This window comes from Aedes albopictus, chromosome 2 (assembly GCF_035046485.1).
Source record: "Aedes albopictus strain Foshan chromosome 2, AalbF5, whole genome shotgun sequence".
Lineage (NCBI taxonomy): Eukaryota > Metazoa > Arthropoda > Insecta > Diptera > Culicidae > Aedes > Aedes albopictus.
The window spans coordinates 196,901,869-196,920,755 of NC_085137.1; the positions used below are offsets into that span (position 1 = coordinate 196,901,869).

Genomic DNA, 18,887 nt, shown 5'->3' on the forward strand with positions numbered 1-18,887 from the left:
CTCACCATTACGATGGATATACGCGATATACGACGATTATTGTGTGTTTGTATGCCATGCCGATGGGGAGAAAATACTTTTGCGTGAAACGTCATCGTCGTTGGGGTTTCTTGCGATGATGATCTTCACACAAACAAAAAAAAGTTGTTGGGGAGGTCGGGGTAGCACGCACCTTCTAAAAGGAAAGACTCAACACGCTTAAACTGCTCTGCACATCGCATGAGTAACAGTAACTCACTGTGGAGCATCGCTGCAAATCCGGGAGAATGTGTGAAAATTATGTGTACGTCTTACTCACACCGTGAGCTGATGGCCAGTTACTCAATTTTGAGCTCCTGGCTTGTGTTGACAAACGCTTCAAAAAGCGAGCATTTGTCAAAGTTTTCAACAAAAAATAAAAAATTACTTCTTTGTGATGATCACAAGGAAAATCTTCTAAAGTAAGGAATCTATTCAAATAAGTTGTTGAATTATTTTTTTATTCAATTTAGGCGATTAACTAAAGACTTTGGATAAACTGCATCGCTGGAACACAAACCGCCACGAATTTGACGACATATTCGCCCAAGGAATTATATTTTTTTACTCGAATTTTGGTAATAGTAATAAATAAATTATTAATTAAATGAAACTACTGTTTTTTTTATTCAAAAACCTTAAAACAATAATTAATTTAGTCAAATGAGTAACTATCACAAATTTTCAGAGCAAGCGAAGCATTCGCATTTATGTGTAACAGTTACTCATTCTTCCGGAATGTTTTCGAAAAGCTTCAATGTGTGAAGCTTACTCATGCTGCTTTGGCTAGCAAGCATTAGCTCAAAAATGAGTAAGGCCCCCCTTGCTCACTTTAGGAGTGCCATGGGATGAATACAAATTATTATGGGAAGAATACCTAGGAAAATATCTGAAGAGATCTCATGAGGAAATCCTAGAAGACATCTCAGATAAATTTCTGGAGGATTAATTGTAGGAAATTCTTGGAAAATTCTGGGAGATATCCTTAGGAAAAATTCAAAAGAATTCCTGGAGGGAATCTAAGAGAAATTTCAGAAGAAATCTCTTGAGGAATTCCTAGAGGAAATCTAAAAGAAATTTCAGAAGGAATCCTTGGAGGAATTCTTCAAGAAATCCCTGAAAAAAAATCCTGGAGGAGTCCCTAAAGCAATTCCTGGAAAAATCTCTAGAGAGAATCCTGGAGGAATGTCTGGAGAAACTTCTGAACAAATTCCTGGCGTAATTCCTGGAAGAATTCTTGGATTAGACCCAGCAGGAATTCCTGGAGAAATTTCTTGGATAAATTCTTGGTGAAATCCCGAGAAAAAATCCTGGGGAAATCATCCAAAGGAATTCGAGAAAGAATTGCTGGAGAAATTTCTGAAAAAATCCCTTGATTCCAGATTTCTAGGAAGAACCCTTGAAGGAATTTCTGAAGAATTCCCTGAAGGAATCCCTGGAAATATCCCTGGAGGAATCTGTGAAGCAAATCCTGGACAAATCTCTGGAGAAATGTCTGGAGGGAAGCCTGAAAAATTCCTGAAATTAAAGTATCCCTGGAAGAATCTCTGAAGAAATTCTTGGAGGATTTCCTGAAGAAATTCCTTGAGGAATTTCTGAAGGATGTCTAGGAGCAATTCCGGGAGAAATGCTTGGAAAAAATCCTTATGAAATCCCTGGTTAAATTCCTGAAGGAATGCCTGGAGGAATTTCCAGGTATATTCCTGTGGGAATTGCTGGAGGAATCTCTAGAAGAATTCGTGAAAGAATTATTGGTTGCATTTTTAGAGGAATTCTGAGAGATTTCTATTTCTTTTTCTGTTATTTTTCTATATCTGAAAATATCCATTAAGAAAGTTCTGGAGGATTTTAAGCGGAACTCCTGGAAAAATCCTCGAAGGAATTTCTGAAGAAATCCCTGGAGGAATCCTTAAAGAAATTTGTGGAGAAATCCCTGGAGGAATTCTTGGAGGAATACCTGGGGGAACCCATGATAAATTCATGAAGGTATTCCTGGCGAACTTCCTGGAAGAGTTTCTGAAGAATTCCAAAGAGAATTTCCTGGAATAATCTTAAGAGGAACTTCTGGAGGATTTCCTGGTGGAATCTACGAAGGATTTCCTGGAAATTCGTGGAGAAATCTTTGCAGGAATTCCTGAAGCAATTCCTGATGGAACCTCAGGAGAAATAGCTGGAGGAATTCCTGGAGAAATTCATGGGTTAATTCTTAGAGGAATTCGTAGAGGAGTTCCTGGAAAAATTCCTCGTAGATTGGTTAACGTCAAATGGACGAAAACGAGGTTTAAAGTTGAAAAACATTTTCGCATTTTTTCCTGCCGCATACTGTATCTATGAAGTGGGCCAAGTTCTTGGACATATTCTGAGTAGATAGCTAATCAACATTTCCTCCCCATCCCCGCTGATCGTTAGGACTTGGCCAGGTGTCGAGAGTTCGTTAAATGAAAGGTTTGTCAAGTCCCAGGCAACTTTTCTGGCGCGTAGAACGTCTCTATCGACAGCCACCCCAGGATGTGTACGGTCGGCTATACTATGCTATGCATCGTTTAATTTACGGCAGCGCTCCTAGTGATCGGATATGAAAAATTTTGACAGCAGTTTGTTTCGGAATGCTGCCCCCTTCAATGCTGAAAATTTCGTCACGATTTGTTTTGTTTCGAATAAGTTACATGCACACTAACTCATCTTTACCGAACTCAGTAATATTTTTGTCGAAATTAGAACAGCTGAACGTTCGGCGATCGTTTCGGTAATTAAAACGAATGCTGAACACTCGGTAGTCAAGAAAGATTTTCGAACTGTCAAAAAGTACCGAATAGTTTGTAAACTTGTGACGACCGTTCAGTACTTTTTTGAGGTTCATTCAGCAACAATATGAAAGTGACGTAGCTTGATATCCAAGCAATTTTTATCAGAATTTCTCATTAAAAACATGTTTTAAACAGTTTTGTTCCATTATTCCCTTTATTTTTCTACATTTGAAACAAAATTTTGAAACGTTCTGGTTGTTTTCCTGCCTTTCGAGAACATTTAGTTCGCAGCTGATTCATCCTGTCTGGCATCCTGCTGATGCCGACGCTACGTTTATCGTTGAAAAATCTGTAGAAAAGTAGTTGAACGATATGTAATTTCCAGCTAAAACTATGAAAACAAAACGGACTCACCTTTAAACTTCCTTTTTGATAGTCAAAAATGCAGAGAATCCTAATCGGCAGTGTTGTCGACGTTGCTGCGCACAAAAACACACTATGATAACAAATGGCGGAGCCATTGTTAGTCATTCAACTAGCGACAGATGTTCTACAATCTGTTCAGTAAAACCTAGCGGAATGTTCGGCAGAAAATTGATGAACGTTCAGCATGAGAAAGTATGTATGCCGACTGTTCAGCAATATGTCACCGACCGAAGTTTTTTGACAGTTCGTCTTTACCGAACACTTCGGTACGAAAAATATCTGAATACAGTTAATTTTTTTTTTAAATTACAAAAGTTCAGCAAAAATCTTGCTGTTGTCGTCAAAAGCAAAGTTTTATAACCGAGGGCACAGCAATTTAATATCATTGACGAAGTTATCCGCAATAAAAAGTACCGAACATCGAGCACGGGATTAAGTGTGTGTGATAGACGTTGCGAACCGAAAATTAGTTTTGGACACTCACTTCGAAAATCCGCCGTGATCAGGTTCAAAACTTGCGAAATCGTTGAAATTGGCCAAATCGATCGTGTGCAGCGTTCTCAAACGTTTCCGTCAGGGACATACTATCGATTGGCAGGATCATAACAAGCGTTATAGTGAAACTAAGGATCGGAAGTTGCATTTGAAGGTGTTAAGAACATTTAGGGCAAATCCTAGGCAGTCGGATAACCATGCCGTCAAAAAAAAAAAACAATGCCAGTCAAAGTACCGCCAGGAGAATTCATCTGCGAGAAAGTTTCGGGCCAGTAAGCTGCCAAACAGGATACTAAACTAAAGCATAACCTAGTGTAGTGACCAAAACACGTGCCCGGAAGTTGTATGACGAGGTTCTGACAAAGTACGTGAGATACACAAGGGGATGCATTTTCAGGGAGGATAAAACGTACGTGAAATGGACTAGGATCAGCTTTCCGGACAAAAGATCTTTAAAACCACAGGTCGGGGTGATGTCTCTAGCAAGTTTGAATTTGTTTTTACCGATGAATTTGCAAGGAAACTGCTGATTTGATAAGGTATTCGAAGCTGTAGACAAAAAAAAACAAAGTTTACGTGACAAACAAGACCTAGAAATCCAAAATTTACAAGCAGGAGTGCTTGAAAAACTGTGTTTTTTCGTTCATTATAGCTCACAATGGATCTATGAATTTTTGGCCTTATTTTACAAGCTGCCACTACAGTGGAGAATTGTTACAGTTGTACCGAGGCAACGAGGTGGATTTCAAGAAAAAAGGAGAATAATTTCCCAAATTGTCCTCAGGTCCTCCCAATTGTGACATTTTGGGCAATTGTCAAGCTAAAATGAAACAAGAGTGGAGAGGTGGTTAGGGATGCAACGGAGATGAAGATATGGTGGAAGAAAATGGCCACCGAAGTTGATCAACGGAGTGTTCAAGACATGATTATTTTTTTTATTATTAACCACTTAACATATTTTACAGCTCTTTTGTCCACTAGGGCACTACGTGAGCGATTCCAATTGGCGGCTGCTCTTACACTTTGTACAGTGCCTAAATGTATTATATTCTTATTCTACTACAGGGTGGCAACGTAGAAATGATACACTCGAAAACTGATGCAAAATTCAAACAGGATTTAGTTTTTCTGCAAATTCACTTTTGATAACACTACAAAGTATTAAACTTACAAAGTATTTAATTCAATTAGAATCATTCCCCTTTGTTTTGAATTACGGTCCGCAGACTCTTTTCGAAGTCATTACAAGTCGCGCGCACCTCTTCGTCCGGCATTTCATCCCAAATTTTTACCGAACGGTTTTTGAAGGTATCCAAAACCAAGTTCTTCGCATCGCCCAGGTTCCCTAGCATGTATTCCCATGTACAAAAGTCCAGTGGGTTTAAATCGGGAGACGAAACCAGCTATTCCGATGAGCTGATGAAGCACGGTAAATTTTGCTTGCATCACTGTTCAACAACCACTGCCTTATGCGTCGGTACTGAGTCCTGCTGAAAACAAAAATTTTCTTTTCCAAAAAGTTTTTTGACACTGGGGAATAGGTGATCTTTGATGACGTGTTGTAAAAAGTACTCTTTGTTGATTTTTATGGCCCTGTCGATGAACAACAATGGTAATTGGCCATTTGTTGATATGGTGCCCCAAACCATCACCGCTGTAGCACTTCGATATCGTTGAACCTCTCGTTTGTCGGCAGGAATTTCACGATGACTTGCTTTATACACACGATAATTTTGTTTATTCAGAGACGCTTCCAAAGTGAAAAACTTTCGTCCGAAAAAAAAAATGTTTTGAGCAGCGTGCGTCTTGAGCAGAACGCGAGATCTGGCAACCCTGTCGGAAATATTCTTCAGAGTAGATCCGTGAATCCTTTGTTTCTTAAAAAAAACCACATCTAAGATCCCGTTTCCCCAAGCACACTTGTCTTCAATGCAATAGCATGAATGGCAACGTATGGCTGCCAAACTAGTGTATCATTTTCACGTTGCCACCCTGTATATCGAACTGGTTTGCCTCTGTGCTGCTTTCACTTTCCTACCCTGTCTTTGGTAGAATGATGAGCACGATGATGAAATGATGTGTGGCTGTTGTTCCTTTTCCAGTTCGATTGGGGGTCGTCCATTATGGGTTGCCGTTCGCCGATATCCAATTATCCGGTTCCGTTTGAGCTATGAGAGCTCAGAAGAGGGTCAAGTGCCAGCCGCTCTCGGGGGGAAGAGCAACTGACGAAGTGCCGGGGCTGGGATCGAACCCATGACCATCCGCTTATGAAGCGAACGTGTAGCCACTGCGCCACGGGCCCGACTAAAGACATGATTAGTGGTATTCAAAGAAAGTTTTGAGATCTTATTAAAATCAAGTCGGAATAATTTCAACGCCATTTTCTTTTTAAAGTGCAACAAATATCCTAAATTTTGAGTGCAAAACATTTTTTATTTCAATAACATATTTTCTAGATTGCGTTGATTATAACAGAATAACAGAACAGAATAACATATTTTCGAGATAGCTCCGGATACTTGCGTCCAGATATTAGTCCAGTGTCCTATTGCTGTTGTGTAACACAAGCTATGTCACCTTAAGGCCGTAATGACTGCAAGATAAAGATAAACAAGAAGTGAAAGTATCAGCAATCGAATTCTGCTAGTATGGACACTGCCGTGAATCGTATATATGTGCCTTTTGCGTAGGAAATCCAGCATACATGGGACTGATGCGATTCACGGCAGGACAGTCGATCTACACTAGAGATAGTCGTCGGGTTTCAGGTTTTTAGATCCGAAACCCAACCCGAACCCTTACCCGACGGGAACGGGTCGGATTCAGGCTTGAAAATCTCAAAACTTTCGGGTACGGGTCGGGTCGGGTTTGAATAAACTCGGGTTCAAGTCGGGTTTGGTCATCAGTAAAAATAAATCAATATTCATAAAATCTGGCATTCGATTTGACCTATTCAACATAGGAATCACAGCAAACATTCGACCTATTCAAATCGAACGCCAGAAATACTCTAGTTGCCTTACACTATACATTTAACAACCATTTTTAAACTCGGGTTTCGGTCGGGTTTATTGAGCAATATTTCCCTCGAGTTCGGGTTTGATCGAAGAAAATTTTTCGGGTTCGGGTAGGGTACGGGTTAGGTTAAAATTCGGGTACGGGTCGGGTGCGGGCCTGTAAAATCTGAGACCCGACCATCTCTAATCTACACTACAACTTATAAAATCTCAGATAGTGATGAAATCGGTTAAAAACTGATAACACCGGGGATGATAACATCGATCCAAGACTGTAGTGAGTGGAAACGTACCGAAGCCATTCCAATCAAAGTGGTTTTTCAACATTAAGGAAATATCTTGCCCTGAGTTCTGATACATTAGAAGGTTTTTTAGCAGAAGTCCAAGAAAGATTTATGAGACAAAGGACAACCACATTTTTAGATAAGTAGGGGTAGGCGGGGCATTATGGACACCCGGGGCAGAATGGACACCCTCAATATTTTGAAATATGCAAACTTTTTTGAACTTTTAATGAATGGAGAATATAGTCCATTTGTCTAAAACGTAGTTTCAGGAAAGAAACATTCGAAATTAAAATTATACTTGATTTTACACGAAAAAGTTGCGTCATCCGTTTTTTGTGCATGGAAATTATAATTTTCACACCATCTAAAATAAGATTTAGTGAATCATTTATTGCAGGTCGATTAAAACCTAATATTTCTAGAACACATGCAAGTAGTTTTGCTGTATCTACATGCTTAACATGTTTATATTTTCTTCTTTATTATACAAAAATCAAGTTTGGAAATATCTTCTGCTGCCGGGGCAAAATGGACACTCACCTTTTTGAAAGAAGCGGCAAGGGAAAAATATAACCTAAATCACAAACCAACCATATTCTTCGATTTCAGTATATTTTCGGTTAAATGTTCACTATAGTAGACATAGGGTGAAACAAATTGGTCAAAAAACGACAGAAGTGGAAAATAGTTGTTCTAGGCACAGCTGTACATGCCGACAAAAACGAAGTTTTATCCAAAACAGCCTGAATTTAAATCAACTGAACAAAAATGAACTACTGCGGCGTATTATTCATCCATAAAAGTTGTTTTGTAATGAAATCACTTTATAGATGTAGATAATGTACGAAATTCGTAAAAGTCTCATGGTGTCCATATTGCCCCAGGGGGGTGTCCATTCTGCCCCGTATGCTTGAAGACGGTCATGAAAAACTAACATTTTTCAAAACATTTTTTGAAGTGGATAAATAATTTTTCTTCGTGAGCATTCTTATGCAATAGATGCTAAATAGACTTTAGAAGGATACATGTATCAAAAAACTAAACTTGTTTGACATCTTGCCAGGTAAAGTTGGCAAAAACCTTAGGGTGTCCATATTGCCCCACCTACCCCTATATACCGGGCGGATTTGTAGAAATTTCAGGAAAACATTCTGAAGCAGGGGAATTTTTGGTGAGACTTTTGGAGGACTTATATATATATATCATGAGCCCCTGTTTTTATATTTCAAACAAATCTCAGCAGAAACAGCTGAGAATTTTTAAATAAATTAGCTCGACAAATTTAGACAAATATAGGGCCCATATAGCCGAGGCGGTAAACGCACGGGTATTCAGCATGACCATGCTGAGGGTGACGGGTTCGATTCCCGGTCGGTCCAGGATCTTTTCGTAAAGGAAATTTCCTTGACTTCCTTGGGCATAGAGTATCTTCGTGCCTGCCACACGATATATATACGTATATATACGCATGCAAAATGGTCATTGGCAGAGGAAGCTCTCAGTTAATAACTGTGGAAGTGCTCATAGAACACTAAGCTGAGAAGCAGGCTTTGTCCCAGTGAGGACGTTACGCCAAGAAGAGGAGAGGAGAGGAGCTCGACAAATTTGTGTAGGATTTAATAAGATTATATTGTTTTTTTTTTGCTTCTCAGCTTAGTTTGCTATAAGCACTTCGACAGCTATTAACTAAAATCTTTCTTTGCCAATGATCAGTTTTGGCTAGTCTGTGGCAGTTTAAAGTTACTCTATACTCAATGAAGTCAAACATATCATAAATATCTATGTGTTTTTAAATAAATAAATGCAATCCCTAAATGGATAAGGTAGTAAACATTATGCCGATCGTTTATCCCCATGATCTCCACCAGTTCTGTTTGTAGTTAGATACACTCCCTATATTGTAGGTACACGTACACGTGTATTACGTGCATATACTAATGCGACGCACGACGCATATGTCGTTTACTCTCTCCCCTATCAAGTCTAAGACGTGTCGTGAGGCACATTCCTTGATTAGTAATATAAAAATATTGCCAATTTGAAAGGCCAAAAAGCCTATGCTGTTCAAACCTATGCTTTATTAAACTATCCTTTATACCTACGCTTATCTGGTTTTGTTATCCCAATTTGATAAGAAAACTGTGACTGTTATCCACTACGATATTGATTCATACCAGCGCAAAAGTGCCGGTATGTTGTGGACCAAATTGCACACACTTACATATTTAAACCAGTCAGAATGAGTTTAATGTGTTCGTCGTGGTGCGGAGAAAGATCGTGCCGCTAAAGGGACTCCGATCGAATAAATTCGCATGCAAGTAAACACCGCAAAGTTATTGAACTATCGACTTACATATGCACGCGAATTATGCAAATGGTTCCTCACATACCTACGTATTTGTACTTACGTTCGATCGTACGCATATTAGGAAGTTTTCCGTACTAATTCTACCTTTTCCTTCGTCTTTTCTTTTATTTTCTTCACAGAACACGTTACACCCCGGTTCGGTTCGTTCCGTTCGGAGACTTGAGCAGCGAAACAGGTACGCGGATTAAGTTTTTTTTCTGTTGTAGTAGTTGTGGATAATTGTGATAGTAGCCAGTGATGTAAACAAAATTATCGTTGCACATGCAATGATTGCAAATCGCAATGTGCGTACGGAGAAAAACAGAAGGTTTACCAATTATGCGCCTTACCAGCAATTATTGGATTTTTTAAAGATTCTACTTAATAATTTTGCAAATCATGGCCCATATGAATTATACAATTTTGACATCTGGCCTACAAAAAAAAAATCAATAGGTGACCCATATGGAATATAACAATTAATGGAATCGTAGATACTATTTAAGGACAATACTGTTGACCATAACTCGTACAGTTGACAATTATAAATAAACAATTTGATACAATGTTTATACATTATCCAAGACATTATTTATAACAGTAAGACACTGAATCACAATATAGTGAACAAGCACAAACTACATTTCCTCCCGGTAAAAAATTAAAATAGTTTTAACCATATGGTTAAACGTTCTTGTTGTAAGTGCTGCCATGTGCATGCTTATTTTCAATTTCAAAAAACGCCAAGCCCAAATCACGAATGGTGAAATTCAGTTGATCCGGGTTGACCATCTAAAGCCGGCAAATGATGTGCGAAAAAGTGAGATCCACAACAACAGCTGAGAGCTGTTCAGCGCGATTACATTGCGCCTAGCAGCAGCAGCAATACGTATCTTCCAAATTGTGTGATTCACAGTGGGAGGCAGGTGGTTCGGTCGCAGGAGGTGCGACGCCACTTCGACGATTTGGCTGTTTTGCTTCTTACCAGTGGATATCGTACGATGCTGTGGCATGATGTTTGCCGGACTCTGCGCCACAGTGGTGGTGTGTTGTTTGTTAATGACGATGACGATGGTTGTTATAGTGATGATTGCGGCACGATTGTGTGAAGATCGTTGAATGAAGATGTGTAAACGATCATTGAAGAGGGTGGGTATATCTACGTGTACACGCGGTTCTATCCCCTGTAAACGGGTTTGTTTGGGTTTTGTGACCAAGGGGCCGCTTATGAATCACGTACTATTTTTGTAGCTCTTACTAAAATGCTCATTAGACTGTTCTATCTCTAAAATCACCCTATGTGTAAATGAGAGATTTTGGGCCGCAAAATTTATATTTGTATCAGCAGATCAATTTTTTTTTAATATTTCTGAATTTATAACGACGAAATAGGGGTTTTATCTAATTCTCGTCTAACTAATCAGCGACCAGTAACGACCGAATTTATTCCTGCACCTCACCTAAACCTTCATGCCTTCATGGCCAATTTAGTATCAATTACTAATATATAAATTAGCTTCCATATCATGTAGAAAACATTGTGGAAGAACTACAATTTCTTCAAAATTATTATTATTATTATACTTTATTAAAGACACTTTAACAAATAAGTTGGCATTCGTGTCCACTTCAAAATTATAAGATTGAATAAATTGTCCCTCGAATCCTATTTCTATCTAGTTCACGTCTATATCATGCACAACCTGTATTCAATTCTCGGCACACCGTCTACGTGGCACTATGGTACATGGAATGGTAAAAAATTATGATATGATCGCAGGTGTTTATTCGAAAAGTCCATAAGTTCTTCGCAATCCAAATCAAATCATGTGTTCAAAGTACGATTGAGCAGAAAGCTTTTGAATTGTGATGGATGTTGATGTAGCTTTAGAATAACAACCTTGACAACGTCCAAAATATTTCAAATGATATTTTTGCCCACCATTTCAATTTTTCCAGTGCTAGAGGGACTGGTTATTGATAGTCTACATTATTTTGCTTTCAGATGAAAGTTCTGCTGATATGATATCAACATACAAATCTCGGATTCTGCAGCATATTATGAACTACCTACGAGCTTATTACTATTTTCCATGGTATGGTACCAGTACGTTGGCTTCATGGGCATGTTCTCCTGCATTTGAGAAATTTGTGCCATCGCCATAAAATTCATCATCTACCTACCTTTTCTCAACAGGAAATGAATTAAGGGATTACAAACCTTGCGGGGATAAAAAAAATATTTTTTTTATTGCATAAACTGAAAGTATACTAGCTAGATAATACAAATTTAAAATTTCATAAAGTTTGGATCATTAGAACCAACGTTACATCCCATTGTAGCGTGCAACCTCCATAAGGACAAGGCAAAGCACGAAACTTTAAACGCGATTATCATCGGATTCACAGTTATCACGTACAAATGAATCAGCCTGCTGAATATTCGGCATTTAATAGCTAAGTCGGTTATTAGCAGTCAATGCTTTGACCAGCATGCTGCAATTCTGCTTAGACAGTTTAGTTTAAGGCCGCACGGGACGACGTGTAATTTTTGCTATCTTTTCTCTCTTTCTAACAATTTGCCTCGCGATTTTGAAGAAGGAAATGTCAATTTCTACTGCACTGACGTAGCTGAAACTTTAGTCGATTGTGCACCGAAAGTGAGCAAATGAACGATCAAATTTTCAGTCAAAAATATGAAGTAGAAGTTGAGATTTGCATCTTTTTAACAACAGAGCAATGGCGGACGATTCAGTCACTGTCCCGTCCGGCCTTAATACTTCGCCATCCCTGAAGATGGCTCCGTACCGTACAATGCAATTTATTTGGCGACAGTAACTCCTAACTATTCCAGTATTGGTTGTGCTGAGTCGCAGCCCAGGTGTCAATCTGAAGCTTTATCCAAAACTTCGATACCGTAAACCGGGGTCAAATTGATCAGCGGGGTGAAATTGATCATTCGGGTACTACATTGTAATTCCATACTAGGAACTCTTAAGCGTCGTAATGATCTTAAACTTTTTACTTCATCTGATTCGTAGATGTCTAGAGATGAGTGTAGACTTTTATTTATTTAGAAAAAAGTTAGTTTTGCCTTATTTTTTCAAGGAATTTGCAATGTATTCTCGTTTAGCTGAAATCATTGCTGCTAAACAATCAATTGCTAATAGGACTTCCCGTGAATTCTCTGTTTTAACATTTTTGTGGAGCCTTGGTTGGGATGTTATGCAGCTAATCAGAACATGAAATTGTTATAAAACGTTCATTTTTTTTGAAGAAATAGTCATTTATTGTGATAGAAATCACTTATTTCAAATAAAATTGCCTACCTTTAGGCGTTTAAGTGGAAATTTCGAAATTTAATTTTGCATTTAAAGTATTAAATTCTCTAGTTGTAAGATTTTAGACGCGTTATTCGGTTTTAGAAGAGCAAAATTAGGCGGTAAAAGAAATTTTCCATTCCAACCGATGCTTAATTGTATACTGATCAATTTCGCCCCAAAGTGGCATTTCCAATATTTTGATATTTGAAGTCATTTAACTTAAAGTTTAAATTTGTTGAACAAAATTCTGTCCCATGGTTCCATGGAGATCCACTGGGTACTGGTTTTACAGAAATTCTTTTGGCAATATTTGAACAGGCACTGATGTTATCCGCGAAAGTTGTTTTAAAGTGATCAATTTGACCCCGGATTACGGTACCGAAATAGCTGGCTAGAGGCCAATGAAGTCATGTGATGCTCCAGTGCGAGCTAACTCATCAGCCAACTCATTTCCAACAATGGAATAATGGCAAGGCACCCGTACAAAGTGAACTTCTTCTTCTTCTTGGCGTAACGTCCTCACTGGGACAAAGCCTGCTTCTCAGCTTCTATGAGCACTTCCACAGTTATTAACTGAGAGCTTCCTCTGCCAATGACCATTTTGCATGTGTATATCGTGTGACAGGCACGAAGATACTCTATGCCCAAGGAAGTCAAGGAAATTTCCTTTACGAAAAGATCCTGGACCGACCGGGAATCGAACCCGTCACCCTCAGCATGGTCATGCTGAATACCCGTGCGTTTACCGCCTCGGCTATATGGGCTATACAAAGTGAACAGCATCTGCTGAATTCAGCTCCTCGATTTCGACAAATGAACTAACTTTGACTTGTAGTTCCCTGTTCCAAAATAAATACATAAATAGCAGCCTGGCTATCTGAACAGAAGTATATAACTTTGCTCATTACGTGTTGCTGAAGTGCTGATTGCACTCAGCATATAAAAGCAAAGATTTCGGCCTGAAAAAATGGAGCAGTGTATACCAAGTGAGTAAAACTGATGTAGCCTTAGCTCACAAGAATAGACACCAGGACCGGCTCGACCTTCGAGAAGGTTGTCTGCCGATGCCGTCTGAAATACATATGTCTCTTCAGATAACCAGAAGTCTACTCTTCAAGGGAACGGAATTACGTGGAAAATGTCCAATATGTGGAAATTACAAGCAATTGTAAGATCATTTGGAGTAAGCAACCTTTGTCCCAATTCACCAACAGTGAAAATAACAAGGTGTGTGTCGATCTGCAGTTCACAGGAGTTTCCACAAGTAAACCGAGTACCGATAGGCGGTAAGTGCAAGAAAGTGCTTTTTGTTTGAGAACGTGTAGTGGGGCAACGTCAAAGAGAACTTCGACCGCTGCCGTAGGAGTTGAAGAGGACGCTCCAGACAACGCCATTATTCACATCCTTTGGAGATGGTCCAATTTTGATAGGATTGTTCTCACTTCCCCCTTTTAACACCACAGAAGACATCGTATATTGGTCGAACAACAGTTGTGTAAATCCATTTGATATACGTGGGGGGTTTGATCCCAAGGTTTTACCAAAGGTTCGCCGGCAAAACCCGCACATGCTTTCTTGCTTCTGAACTCAATGTGAGGTGTCCAGGAAAGCTTGGAGTCAAGAACGACTCCATTGATTTCAGAATCAAAGAGGCGCAAAGCTTGAACGTCATTACGGTTAGGCCTTCCCGTGAAAAGAACAATAGATGTATTACTCGGATTTACCGAAAGCCATGTGTTGGCTTCCTAGTCAACAAGGAGTGATTAACGAGAGGTTTTCTGATTTCTTTATTCCCCTTTTTATTGCGAGAGTTAAAATAATCCTACAAATAAATAAATTGACCCATTAATTCACATTATTCTAATTCAATTTTGGTCACTTACATTTAGTTCTCTCCCATTGTTCTTTTAACGGGGACACTCCTTTAAGGGTTAAGCGATCGACTCTGGAAGTTACCTGGAGCTAAATAAAGAAACTTGTATCTCTAGTATTCCAATTGAAATAAGTATACGCACTTCAATTGGAATTGCAATTCGATTGCGAATCCAAATCTATCCAGGATGAATCTATAAACTCTGCTCGATTATAGGTTACAATCTAATTCATCAATCTGTGGCATTTAGAATTCAGTTATATACTGTAATTAAGAGTTCATGGAATAAGGTTTACCTTACGTATTAACTAAATGGAATTCATAGGATACAATAATATTAATAATATAAGGGATTTTATCAATTCATATAGAACACGTGCCACGTTTACACATCACTCCTCAATTTGCCTTTTCTCCTTATCATCTATACTACCTGCAACGATCAGTCATAATTTTGTGAAGAATGACTTTTGCGCCCGACGACCATAGTTGATCTAGAAGAACGATCGGCTAGATAGGAAGCGCCGACCGAGGGGTCGTGACAGCATGGAAAGGTTATATGGCGCCGTCCATAAATTACGTAACGCTCTAGGGGGAGGGGGTGGAGTATGGCCGAGCGTCACAGCTCATACAAGAATTTTCGGGTTTTCATACAAAAGAGCGTTATGAAGGGGGGGGTTTCGAAAAACTTTTTTTTTAGCGTTACGTAATAAATGGATGCTTCCTATTGGCGACATCACCCCTCAACTATCTGAAGAGCGCTTTGCAGGGTGTTAAAGCACAAATCAACTAACAATGTTAGTTGATTGCCGGCACAGCCATAAGTGCCAGCTATTATTGGGTTGGCTCAATAGATTCCACAAAAGCGGTGTCAAGACTCCCCCTTGGGGACATCCACAATCACTCAATTTCCTAATCGCTGCTTGATGCAATGTCGAGAAGGGAAAGGAATCATTGGAAATATACCATAAGTCAGTACGGCTTCCAAGGGAACGTTGTCCAAGAAAACACCCAATCAAGATTGCTTTTTACTTGATGCTCTCTCGGTGTCGTAAACAACTTTGCGTAAAAGAGTCCCAGTGGACTTACCAGATTGGTAGGCATGCTGGTGCACATGAAGAGGCATATTAGCCAAATTTACATCATTAATGTGATGATCTGATAGGTCTGAAACTCTTGGATTTCATTATACGACGCACGACCCACTTTTGGAATAAACTTTACAGTAATATCCCGTCAAGATTTGGGAATATACTCTGTAGTAGAACTGCAAACACGTAATTTTTTCAAAACATGTTTGGAATAATCAAATCTCTTCTGAAGCAAAATAGGATATATCCCATCTGCTCCAGAAGATTTAAAAGAAGCAAAGCTATTTATACCCCACTTAATCGAACATATAGTTACAATACTTCGGCCCGAAGCCAGAGAATCATAACTACATACATAGAAGAAAAGACTAGCACTAGCCGAATATCGTCTGTTCCAACTCCTTCTACATCGTTTCCTGAGCTTCGCCAGATCAGAGTTTCACCAAGGGGTTCTTCTTGTGGTCTGCACAGATCGCCGAGGGCAAGCTTCTTCAAAAGCTTTTATGATGAAGGCTGTTGTAGTAGTAGTATCTGTTTGAAATCAGGCGCATTAGACACGGTTACACTACCGAGCTGTTCGACCGGACATTTACCGTCCCTGGGAATCGCGTGATGAAAGAAAATGAATCAATTACTCGTATGCGTTTTCAGCTTGTTTATTGCTCAATGAGCTAGTACGGACTGGCAAAATATTTTAAACATACATAATCAAAACACATCAGCTTTTATGCTTTGTCAACAAACACATACAGAGCAAATACAGACATACATAACTGTAATCGTCTCTACCAAGGGGCTGACACTACTCTTCTTCAACAGTATCCACGATATCATCTGAATCACTTGGAGTGTCAAAGGATGATGATTATCCATTAGATTTGGCCGCAACCAAATCAGTAAAGAGATCCCAGTTGGTTGACTGGGATTCCTGAAACTAGAAGTTTGTGAAGTAACATTCAAGTACTCAAAAAAGATGTACCGATGGTCAGACAAAGATTCTTCATCTGACACATGCCCATTGGTCGTGACTTATTCTGCTAGAGCAAAGCGTTATGTCTACCATTTCCTCTCTAGCACGTACCATGTGGCCTATGTTAAGTAATCCAAGATCTGTACTACTTAAGCCATTGAACTGGAGTCTCTCTAGTTAATGTCTGAGCTATATCATCTCTAGATTGAGTTTAAATAAGGACGAAAGTAACATGAGCGACTTCTCTTCATCGACTCTTTCTTCTTCAAATAAAAGTGACAAGCTGCAAGTGGTTGCACTTGCGTTTTTGGTCATAAATCGCTAGGTTGCGATGCAATCTAGCATCTGAATGTAAAAAAGTTCGATTGAATTTGCATCTTGGATGATATAGTGAGCATTAGCATCACTGCCAACAATTAGCGGAAGGTCTTATGAAGTGCAGTTTACGATGACTTGTTTGAAAGCATGCGAAAGGGATGGTTCATCATGCTTTATTTTGATTTCGCTTCGCGCTAACGTCGAGTGAGATTCGTAACGTTTCGTGAGATTGCCAACAGATACGTCAATTGTAACAACAATCTGTGGTAGTTAATTCAGAGACGAGTGTTTCGCCAATTGTGTTGTTGACAAGCACACATGTTCGAGGCATGATATGTGAGTTTGCCAATTCACTTTTGCTGAAAGTTGCGAACTCCGGTTTCACTGAGTTTCGTAGATAGAATTTCTCCTTACGAAAGTGAGGTTCTTGAAGTAAAGCCACTTAGGTTGTGCCATTTTGCATAAGTCTGGAAAGATTGATCGTTGATTTTTAAAGATTGACCTGAGCTATCCTAACCGTAGCCACTATCGAAGCTAGGCAAGATTAAACTCCTTGCAATCACATAAGCAGCAATAAAACCAGATCGGTATGGATCTCTTACGATTATTTATTTTAAAAGCCCTTTACATGTTGAGTTTAACCCTAAAAGGGATACCTGGGGTCCATTGGACCCCAGGCGCCTTTCAGAGCTCGTCTTTGATGGAACACACTCAGCGAGGTGACGAAACTGAGCCCATGAAGGTATCCCTCTTAGGGTTAATCACATCAGTACTCAGAGTTCATCTGAAATGAATTATATCTCATTTTCTGAACCATCTGTACTAACAGATGCAACATTTAATGGCGTGTGGTTTATGCCTGTGGGATACCGTTTTATCGATCCCATAGCTGACCTTGCAATGCCAAAAGACAATTTCTTATTATTTTTGGTTTCCGTCGATCTGAGCATGCACGACATCTTCCAAATGTTTGAATAATTTATAAGCTCATAGAACAATTGTGTGTTCGAAAATGTACATTCAGCTATATACCCACCGTATCATTTACATTCGTCAATGGAGCAAGATGTAGGTAGGTACAGAACGCCACAAGAAGAAACCTCGGTTTCACGTCAACCTATGCTTTCCCGTTTTTTGCTAGTACACCTCTGATCCAAGCAGAACAAAAACTTTCCCAATCGATGGAATGACGATGCTAGTCCTCTCATCACATGTATATGTGGATATTTACCTTTTGACGTTGCTCTTGCAATCAGATGAGCCTAATGCCCAATCCAGCACAAAACACAGTCGTCGTCGTCGTCGTCGTAAGTCACGCTGTATACAATTCGACGCAAATGACGTCAATTATGACCGCTCCCCGTTCTCCCCATATCCCTATCCTCTGCGGCTCTCCGAAGTTGGGATTTGTTTTGTCAGAAGTAGGAAACAAAAATCGATGAGAAGCAATCTACTGCTGTGCTGCTGTTTGACGAAAAAAAAACATTCGAATGTCTTGTAAAAAGCGGGGAAACCTTACGTTCGCGCTGCTCGTACGGAGTAGTTTGCGATTAATTGAATGCACTTGGATGTCTTCCATGGGAGAAGTTTTCTATGTGCTCGTTGGTGTTAGGATTTATTCCGATCATCATCAGGCGCTGTCCATAAACTACGTAGACTCAATTTTGGCAATCTCAGACCCCCCCTCCCCCCTCGTAGACTTTCGTTCATACAAAATTTTCGAAATTTGTAAGGACCGTAGACTTTGGTCAGACCCCCCCGTCCCCCCTCAGTGTCTACGTAGTTTATGGACAGCCCCTCACCGGTTACGACTTTTACGTAACACAAACGATTTCATCGGATGATTACAAATTGATAATCAGTTATCAGCATCTCAGGAATGACGTGATGTGATGTGTCTGGTGATCTTTGTACAGTGTCAAGATTTGCTGAAGGTTAAAAAGAATATTCTCAGTGACGAATTGCCCCAATACTT

General features: G+C 39.5%; 1 protein-coding gene and 1 long non-coding RNA gene across 3 annotated transcripts in view; one reads left to right on the forward strand and one right to left on the reverse strand.

Annotated features, from left to right (window-relative positions):
* The window catches only part of LOC109425132 (ATP-citrate synthase), a 68,339-nt gene that overhangs the window by 699 nt on the left and 48,753 nt on the right, over window positions 1-18,887 (forward strand). For both annotated transcript variants that reach the window (XM_019700358.3, XM_062850959.1), the window contains exon 2: window positions 9,478-9,533. The gene's annotated coding sequence lies outside the window, so the exon portion shown is untranslated. The remainder of the gene's footprint in view (window positions 1-9,477; window positions 9,534-18,887) is intronic.
* On the reverse strand, window positions 92-9,471 carry LOC134287864 (uncharacterized). The gene is made up of 2 exons (XR_009997608.1): window positions 3,180-9,471; window positions 92-3,114 (listed from the first exon to the last, which is right to left on the reverse strand). It is a non-coding gene; the product is annotated as an uncharacterized LOC134287864 (long non-coding RNA).